Here is a 10,296-nt window from a genome sequence, read left to right on the forward strand (position 1 = left end):
GGGGAGTATCACATACTAGTATCATGCATATGATACTAGTATATGATACTACATTCGTAATGCATGGTATCATATGTTGGTATCATATATGACTACATTTATTGACATGCATGACACAAAGTAGCACATCATTTAATATGATACAATATCATGATATGATACTCAAGCCTCTCTTTCTTCATTTAATTATATGCCACTTCATCAAAATTGCTTAGTTGGCGTGCATGATACTATCTATGATACTCCCATTACGACCAGTCTAAGTTGAGGGGACACCGCCGCACCTCGTGGATGGCATCCACATCAGCATGTGGTATATTAACTCTATTCAATGGCTTGTGTTGCACAATTGTAACCAGATATATAAGTTTCCCATGGATACAAATACACACTACAAGTTAATAAAACCGCGTGAAACACGATTACAGAACAAAGTTATGCGACAAAAGCAGAACAAGTGCAAATCCCTCCTACCTAGTTGCCATTAAATTGTGAGTAATTCCTTTGGATCCCATCTTCATCACCCGCAAAAATAAAGTATACCATCTTCATCACTACAAGGAAAATGCTTATACACAGTAGCATAGTAGTAGCGCTGGAAACAAGTAAACGTTGGTGCTACTTTATAGTAGCGCGGTTGCACTACAAGCGCTGCTACTATGGGCATAGCAGTAGCGCTGGAAATGCAAAACACGCTACTACTAAAACTAACAGACCGTTCCAGGTATGCTAGGGATACTAGTAGCGCTCATGGGAAACAAGCGCTACTACTATTGATCTTAGCAACAATGCTTTTTTCCCTACCAGCGCTACTGATATATTCAGTCCCCTCCTAATAAGACCAAAGTTTAGTCCCACCTCGCTCCGCGAACAGAATTTTCACCACCTTAAATATGATGCTTCTCAAATCATCACAACCACTTGGTCTTCATTAAACTCTATGTGTAGGATCTATGGCCGCAATAGGAATCTTCGCCGGTTAAACCGGAGAAGATTCCTATTTGATAATTTAGATTCTACACAAAAAGATCATTGATGACCAATGTATTTTTTAAAAAATTACATGCTTAGCTTTAGCAGTAGCGCTTTTATACAGATAACACTACTGCTATTGATTTTAGCAGTAGCTCTTTTATTCAGAAAGCACTATTGCTATGGATTTTAGCAGTAGCGCTTTTTACGAACAAGTGCTACCACTAAGGGCCCTTATCCAAATTAACTGGCTCGCGCCTCCTCTCACTCTCCCACTCACACTCTTTGTCGCCTCCGTTGCCGTCGCCGCCGCCGTCGTCGTCCTCCTCCTCCACCCCAAGGTCGATCCCTCCCTCCTCCTCCTCCTCCCTCCTCCCTCTCCCGCTCTCTCCTCCTCCCTCCTCCTCCCTCCTCTCTCCTCCTCCCCCTCCTGCTCTCTCCTCCTCCTCCTTCCCCTCCTCCTGGCCTCCTCCCACACCTCCTCCTCCCCCCTTTTGTAAATAGATTTTAGTTTTTGTTAAATGTAGTTTTTTGTTTTTAGTAAATGTAGGTTTTTACTATATTTTGTTTTTAGAAAATTCGAATAAGTAATTTGAAAATAATAAGTAAATGTAGGTCTTTTAATTAACTTAGATGTTTTCTAGCTAGGGAAGTAGGTTAGGTAACTAATTAGAAAAAATTCAATATAGTTTTTTTACTACTTTTTAGTAAGTGTTTAATAGAATTAGTTAGAAAATTAATAGAACTAGTTAAACTAGTTTATTTTTAGTAAGTACTAGTTTATTTTATTTATAGTAAGTGCTTAGTTGAACTAGTTGAATTAATAAAACTAGTTCATTTTTAGTAAGAAAATTTAGGTATATGAGATATGATGATCTAATTAAAATTTTACTATAGAACTAGTTTATTTTTAGTAAGAAAATTAATAGAACTAGTTTATTTTTTAGTTAAACCAATTATTCCCGCATCGACGTCGACGGTGTCTATCCCACATCCTCGTCGTCGACTCGGCAGAGGAGGCATGGGCTTGGTTTATTTTTAGTAAGAAAATTAATAGAACTAGCTTATGGAGTTTCACTAAGTCCTAAGATGATGATAATAATATTTTTGTTTATATTTTGTTTTTGCAGAGATCAAGGAGCCCCTGCATCATCCCCGCCACCATCCCTGTCACCGACCCCCTCCGACCTCTATCGGGGTGAGACCATCCACCCCATGTTGTTAATTTAATTTAGGTATTTTAGGTGTTTAATCTTAGAATAACATAGTATGAACCCTAGTTATGATCGAAGCATGTTTAAAATGTAGGTTTTTAATTAGGTGTAGTTAATAGAATTTAGGTGTATATCTTGAATGCTTATTGAATGCTCATATGATGTAGATATAAACATGTATATCTTGTGTTGCTCAAATAGGATATGTGCTTGCCCAAGTGATCGGCCATGTTTGCATGTTACACTTCCTGTAGTGGCCTATGTTTTGCCGGAGTGTTGATTAATTTCCGTTCCGGCAAATTTCAGGCGCTCGATATGCCCTTTTTTAGCAAAGGTCATGCCGGATTTTTCCGTGAATTCTGGCATGACTTGTGCTAGAATATGTAGGAAATATCGAGTGGCCTGGATTTTCTTGAAAAATAATTAAACGAAATTTCGGGTTGACTTTAAGTCTGTCGAGGCTCCATCACCGAAGGTCGAAAAATCTGTGAGGGAATGTATCCACCATATATGAGAGAGGACGAAGAAGCCCGACTGTTGCCGTGGGGGTCGTTTCTCCTTCTTTTCCTTGTGCTAGACCTTTGTTATGCACTAGGGAAAGGAGGAGTAACGACCACAAATGTCAGAGAGGAATCAGTGAGGGAGTGTATCCACCATATAGACTCGACGAACCGATAGTCAACCCATGATGAATAATAATGATCTAATTTAATTTTTATAGTACATATATTGAATTGTACAAGTTTAATATTTGAATTATGAACGTAGGAAATGTCGTCATCGGACGACGAAAGTCTCCCGGGGGAGTGCAGCTGGTGCAACGACGACCGAGGTCTGTGCGACAGGCCTCACCTGGACGAAGATCGACGCTTCAACATTAAGCTCCAGGAGACCTTCAATGTTGAAATGGTACGCAACGACAAAAAGTGTTTTTTCGTAATTAAACATGACTTCAACTATTTCAACGTGTAATTTTCATCTTTTACAATTTGAGTAGCTTATCCCATGTCATGTAAGACACCGTGTCTTGAAGAGGATGGGTTGTGAAGACCATGAAAATTTCAAAACAAAGAAAATTCACCTAAGGACCCATCATGATGTGGATTTTGAAGTAAATCTGTATAATTCTGAGAGCGTAACCCATTTTGGTTGCAAAAATTGGGAAGAACTTTGCAAGATGTATGGTTTTTATGAGGGTATGCTTTTCACCATGGATCTTGGTGATCTTAACATCGACCAAGACAATATGGACATTTGGGTCCTTGTTGATACGCTTCCAATTCTACCGCTATGTGAGTTTCTCAAACATAGTTATTAACTAATTTATATTGTTCATTTCAAAATAGTAGACAACTTATTTCTATTGATAGCTTATTTTCATTGTTCAAACAATGTGCGGAACATGGTAGACATAACCTACTACATCGATGGCTCTGAGTTAACTTATCAGGAGAAAAATCATCTGGTCGCATTTTGTACTGATCTTGAGAATTACAATATCTATTATAAAACTCCTCCACATTATGGTCAATACGTGCCACTAGTGCATGTGTTGAACTACGGTAAGATCCATGGAGATGTCATGGTAAGGTTTTTTTGTTGGGGAACATAGCAGAAATTCAAAATTTTCCTACGTGTCACCAAGATCTATCTATGGAGAAACCAGCAACGAGGGGAAGGAGAGTGCATCTACATACCCTTGTAGATCGCTAAGGGGAAGCGTTCAAGAGAACGGGGTTGAAGGAGTCGTACTCGTCGTGATCCAAATCACCGGAGATCCTAGTGCCGAACGGACGGCACCTCCGCGTTCAACACACGTATAACCTGGTGACGTCTCCCATGCCTTGATCCAGCAAGGAGAGAGGGAGAGGTTGAGGAAGACTTCATCCAGCAGCAGCACAACAGCGTGGTGGTGGTGGAGGAGCGTGGTACTCCAGTAGGGCTTCGCCAAGCACCGCAAGAGATGAGGAGGGAGAGGGGTAGGGCTGCACCAAGAAGGAGAGAAACTCATGTGTGTTGGGCAGCCCAAACCTCAAGTATATATAGGGGGAGGGGAGGGGCTGCGCCCCCAACTAGGTTTCCACCCCTAGGGGTGGCGGCCAGCCTAGATCCCATCTAAGGGGGGCGGCCAAAGGGGGAGAGAGGGAAGGCGCACCTGGGGTGGGCCTTAGGGCCCATCTGCCCTAGGGTTTGCCCCCCTTCCCTCTCCCTTGCGCCTTGGGCCTTGGTGGGGGGCGCACTAGCCCACCTGGGGCTGGTCCCCTCCCACACTTGGCCCATGCAGCTCTCCGGGGCTGGTGGCCCCACTTGGTGGACCCCCGGGACCCTCCCGATGGTCCCGGTACGTTACCGATAAAACCCGAAACTTTTCCGGTGACCAAAACAGGACTTCCCATATATAAATCTTTACCTCCGGACCATCCCGTAACTCCTCGTGATGTCCGAGATCTCATCCGGGACTCCGAACAACATTCAGTAACCACATACAAACTTCCTATATAACCCTAGCGTCATCGAACCTTAAGTGTGTAGACCCTACGGGTTCGGGAACCATGCAGACATGACCGAGACGTTCTCCGGTCAATAACCAACAGCGGGATCTGGATACCCATGTTGGTTCCCACATGTTCCACGATGATCTCATCGGATGAACCATGATGTCGAGGATTCGATCAATCCCGTATACAATTCCCTTTGTCTAGCGGTATTGTACTTGCCCGAGATTCGATCGTCGGTATCCCGATACCTTGTTCAATCTCGTTACCGGCAAGTCTCTTTTACTCGTTCCGTAACACATCATCCCGTGATCAACTCCTTGGTCACATTGTGCACATTATGATGATGTCCTACCGAGTGGGCCCAGAGATACCTCTCCGTTTACATGGAATGACAAATCCCAGTCTCGATTCGTGCCAACCCAACAGACACTTTCGGAGATACCTGTAGTGTACATTTATAGCCACCCAGTTATGTTGTGACGTTTGGCACACCCAAAGTATTCCTACGGTATCCGGGAGTTGCACAATCTCATGGTCTAAGGAAATGATACTTGACATTAGAAAAGCTTTAGCATACGAACTACACGATCTTTGTGCTAGGCTTAGAATTGGGTCTTGTCCATCACATCATTCTCCCAATGATGTGATCCCGTTATCAACGACATCCAATGTCCATGGTCAGGAAACCGTAACCATCTATTGATCAATGAGCTAGTCAACTAGAGACTTACTAGGGACATGGTGTTGTCTATGTATCCACACATGTATCTGAGTTTCCTATCAATACAATTCTAGCATGGATAATAAACGATTATCATGAACAAGGAAATATAATAATAACTAATTTATTATTGCCTCTAGGGCATATTTCCAACAGTCTCCCACTTGCACTAGAGTCAATAATCTAGTTCACATCGTCATGTGATTAACACTCACAGGTCACATCGCCATGTGACCAACATCCAAAGAGTTTACTAGTGTCACTAAACTAGTTCACATCATCATGTGATTAAGACTCAATGAGTTCTGGGTTTGATCATGTTTTGCTTGTGAGAGAGGTTTTAGTCAACGGGTCTGCAACATTCAGATCCGTATGTACTTCGCAAATCTCTAGGTCATATTATAAATGCTGCTTCCACGCTCCACTTCGAGCTATTCCAAATGGTTGCTCCACTATACGTATCCGGTTTGCTACTCAGAGTCATTCGGATAGGTGTTAAAGCTTGCATCGATGTAACCCTTTACGCCGAACTCTTTATCACCTCCATAATCGAGAAACATGTCCTTATTACTCCAAGGACAATTTTTGACCACTATCTAGTGATCCACTCCTGGATCACCTTTGTACCCTCTTGCCAGACATGTGGCAAGGCACACATCAGGTGCGGTACTCAGCATGGCATACCGTATAGAGCCTATGACAAAAGCATAGGGGACGACATTCGTCCTTTCTCTTTCTTCTGCCGTGGTCGAGCTTTAAGTCTTATACCTTACAACTCAGGCAAGAACTCCTTCTTTGACTGATCCATCTTGAACACCTTCAAGATCATGTCAAGGTATGTGCTCATTTGAAAGTACCATTAAGCGTTTTTGATCTATCCTTATAGATCTTGATGCTTAATGTTCAAGTAGCTTAATCCAGGTTTTCCATTGAAAAACACCTTTCAAATGACCCTATATGCTTTCCAGAAATTCTACGTCATTTCTGATCCACAATATGTCAACAACATATACTCATAAGAAATTCTATAGTGCTCCCACTCACTTCTTTGGAAATACAAGTTTCTCATAAACTTTGTATACACCCAAAATCTTTGATCATCTCATCAAAGCATACATTCCAACTCCGAGATGCTTACTCCAGTCCTTAGAAGGATTGCTGGAGCTTTGCATACTTATTAGCATCTTTCAGGATTGACAAAGCCTTCCGGTTGTATCACATACAACCTTTCCTCAAGAAAATCGTCGAGGAAACATTGTTTTGACATCCTATCTTCAAGATTTCATAAATAATGCAGTAATCGCTAATATAATTCCAACAGACTCTTAGCATCGCTACGAGTGAGAAAGTCTCATCATAGTCAACTCCTTGAACTTGTCGGAAAAAATCTTAACGACAAGTCGAGCTTTCTTAATGGTGATACTTACCATCATTGTCCGTCTTCCTTTTAAAATCCATCTGTACTCAATAGCCTTACGACCATCGAGCCGTTCTGCCAAAGTCTACACTTTGTTTTCATACATGGATCCTCTCTCGGATTTTATGGCCTCGAGCCATTTATCGGAATCCGGGCCCACCATCGCTTCTTCATAGATCGTAGGTTCATTGTTGTCTAGCAACATGACTTCCAAGACAGGATTACGTACCACTCTGAAGTAGTACGCATCCTTGTCATCCCACGAGGTTTGGTAGTGACTTGATCTGAAGTTTCATGATCACTATCATAAGCTTCCACTTCAATTGGTGTAGGTGCCACAAGAACAACTTCCTGTGCCCTGCCACACACTAGTTGAAGAGACGGTTCAACAACCTTATCAAGTCTCCACCATCCTCCCACTCAATTCTTTCGAGAGAAACTTTTCCTCGAGAAAGGACCCGATTCTAGAAACAATCCCTTATTGCTTTCGGATCTGAGACAGGAGGTATACCCAACTGTTTGGGGTGTCCTATGAAGATGCATTTATCCGCTTTGGGTTCGAGCTTATCAGCCTGAAACTTTTTTCACATAAGCGTCGCAGCCCCAAACTGTTAAGAAATGACAGCTTAGGTTTCTCTAAACCATAGTTCAGACGGTGTCATCTCATTGGAATTACGTGGTGCCCTATTTAAAGTGAATGTGGTTGTCTCTAATGCCTAACCCATAAACTATCGTGGTAATTCGATAAGAGACATCATGGTATGCATCATATCCAATAGGGTGCAGTTATGATGTTCGGACACACCATCACACTATGGTGTTCCAGGCTGTATTAGTTGTGAAACAATTTCCACAATGTCTTAATTCTGTGCCAAACTCGTAATTCAGATATTCATCTCTATGATCATATCATAGATATTTTATCCTCTTGTCACGACAATCTTTCAACTTCACCCTGAAATTAATTGAATCTTTCAATAATTTAGACTCATGATTCATCAAGTAAATATACTCAACATCTACTCAAATCATCTGTGAAGCAAGAACATAACGATATCCACTACATGCCTCAGCACTCATTGGACTGCACACATCAAAATGTATTACTTCCAACAAGTTGCTTTCTAGTTCCATTTTACTGAAAACGAGGCTTTCAGTCATCTTGCCCATGTGGTATGATTTGCATGTCTCAAGTGATTCAAAATCAAGTGAGTCCAAACGGTCCATTTGCATGGAGTTTCTTCATGCATATACACCATAGACATGGTTCGCATGTCTCAAATTTTTCAAAAATGAGTGAGTCCAAAGATCCATCAACATGGAGCTTCTTCATGCATTTTATACCAATATGACTCAAATTGCAGTGCCACATTTGTGTGGTACTATCATTACTATCTTATACCTTTAGCATGAAAATGTGTATCACTACGATCGGGATGGTATTATTCAAATAAATAGAGTAACCATTATTCTCCTTAAATGAATAACCGTGTCGCGATAGACATAATCCAATCATGTCTATGCTCAACGCAAACACCAAATAACAATTATTTAGGTTTTAATACCAATCTCGATGGTAGAGGGAGCGTACGATATTTGATCAACCTTGGAGATACTTCCAACACATATCGTCATCTCACCTTTAGCTATTATCCGTTTATTCCGTAGCTTTTATTTCGAGTTACTAACACTTAGCAACCGAACCGGTATCTAATACCCTGGTGCTACTAGGAGTACTAGTAAAGTACACATTAACATAATGTATATCCAATATACTTCTATCGACAGCCTTCTCATCTACCAAGTATCTAGGGTAATTCTACTCCAGTGGTTGTTCCCCTTATTACAGAAGCACTTAGTCTCGGGTTTGGGTTCAACCTTGGGTTTCTTCACTAGAGCAGCAGCTGATTTGCCGTTTCATGAAGTATCCCTTCTTGCCCTTGCCCTTCTTGAAACTAGTGGTTTCACCAACCATCAACAATTGATGCTCCTTCTTGATTTCTACTTTTGTGGTGTCAAACATCGCGAATATCTCAAGGATCATCATATATGTCCGTGATATATTATAGTTCATCACGAAGCTCTAGCAGCTTGGTGGTAATGACTTCGGAGAAACATCACTATCTCATCTGGAAGATCAACTCCCACTCGATTCAAATGATTGTTGTACTCAGACAATCTGAGCACAAGCTCAACAATTGAGCTTTTCTCCTTAGTTTGCAGGCTAAGAAAATTGTCGGAGGTCTCATACCTCTTGACGTGGGCACAAGCCTGAAATCCCAATTTCAGCCCTCGAAACATTTCATATGTTTTGCGATGTTTCAAAATGTCTTCGGTGCCTCAACTCTAAACCGTTTAACTAAACTATCATGTAGTTATCTAAACGTGTATGTCCGATGTTCGTAATATCCACAAACGACGTTTGGGGTTCAGCACACTGAGCGGTGCATTAAGGACATAAGCTTTTTACTGTCCGCATAATTGCTACTGTCAACTTTCAACTATATTTTCTCTAGGAACATATCTAAATAGTAGAACTAAAGCGCGAGCCACGACATAATTTGCGAAGACCTTTTGACTATGTTCAGGATAATTAAGTTCATCTTATAAACTCCCACTCAGATAGACATCCCTCTAGTCATCTAAGTGATTACATGATCCGAGTCAACTAGGCCGTGTCTGATCATCACGTGAGACGGACTAGTCATCATCGGTGAACATCTTCATGTTGATCGTATCTACCATACGACTCATGCTCGACCTTTCGGTCTCTTGTGTTCCGAGGCCATGTCTGTACATGCTAGGCTCGTCAAGTCAACCTAAGTGTTTTGCGTGTGTAAATCTGTCTTACACCCGTTGTATGTGAACATTAGAATCTATCACACCCGATCATCACGTGGTGCTTTGAAACAACAAACTGTCGCAATGGTGCACAGTTAGGGGGAACACTTTCTTGAAATTATTATGAGGGATCATCTTATTTACTACCGTCGTTCTAAGTAAACAAGATGCATAAACATGATAAACATCACATGCAATCAAATAATAGTGACATGATATGGCCAATATCATATAGCTCCTTTGATCTCCATCTTGGGGCTCCATGATCATCTTGTCACCGGCATGACACCATGATCTCCATCATCATGATCTCCATCATCGTGTCTTCTTGAAGTTGTCTCGTCATCTATTACTTCTACTACTATGGCTAACGCTTTAGCAATAAAGTAAAGTAATTACATGACGTTTAAGTTGACACGCAGGTCATAAATAAATAAAGACAACTCCTATGGCTCCTGCCGGTTGTCATACTCATCGACATGCAAGTCGTGATTCCTATTACAAGAACATGATCAATCTCATACATCACATATCATTCATCACATTCTTCTTGGCCATATCACATCACATAGCATACCCTGCAAAAACAAGTTAGACGTCCTCTAATTGTTGTTTGCATGTTTTATGTGGCTG

This window comes from Triticum aestivum, chromosome 2A (genome assembly GCF_018294505.1).
Source record: "Triticum aestivum cultivar Chinese Spring chromosome 2A, IWGSC CS RefSeq v2.1, whole genome shotgun sequence".
Classification (NCBI taxonomy): domain Eukaryota; kingdom Viridiplantae; phylum Streptophyta; class Magnoliopsida; order Poales; family Poaceae; genus Triticum; species Triticum aestivum.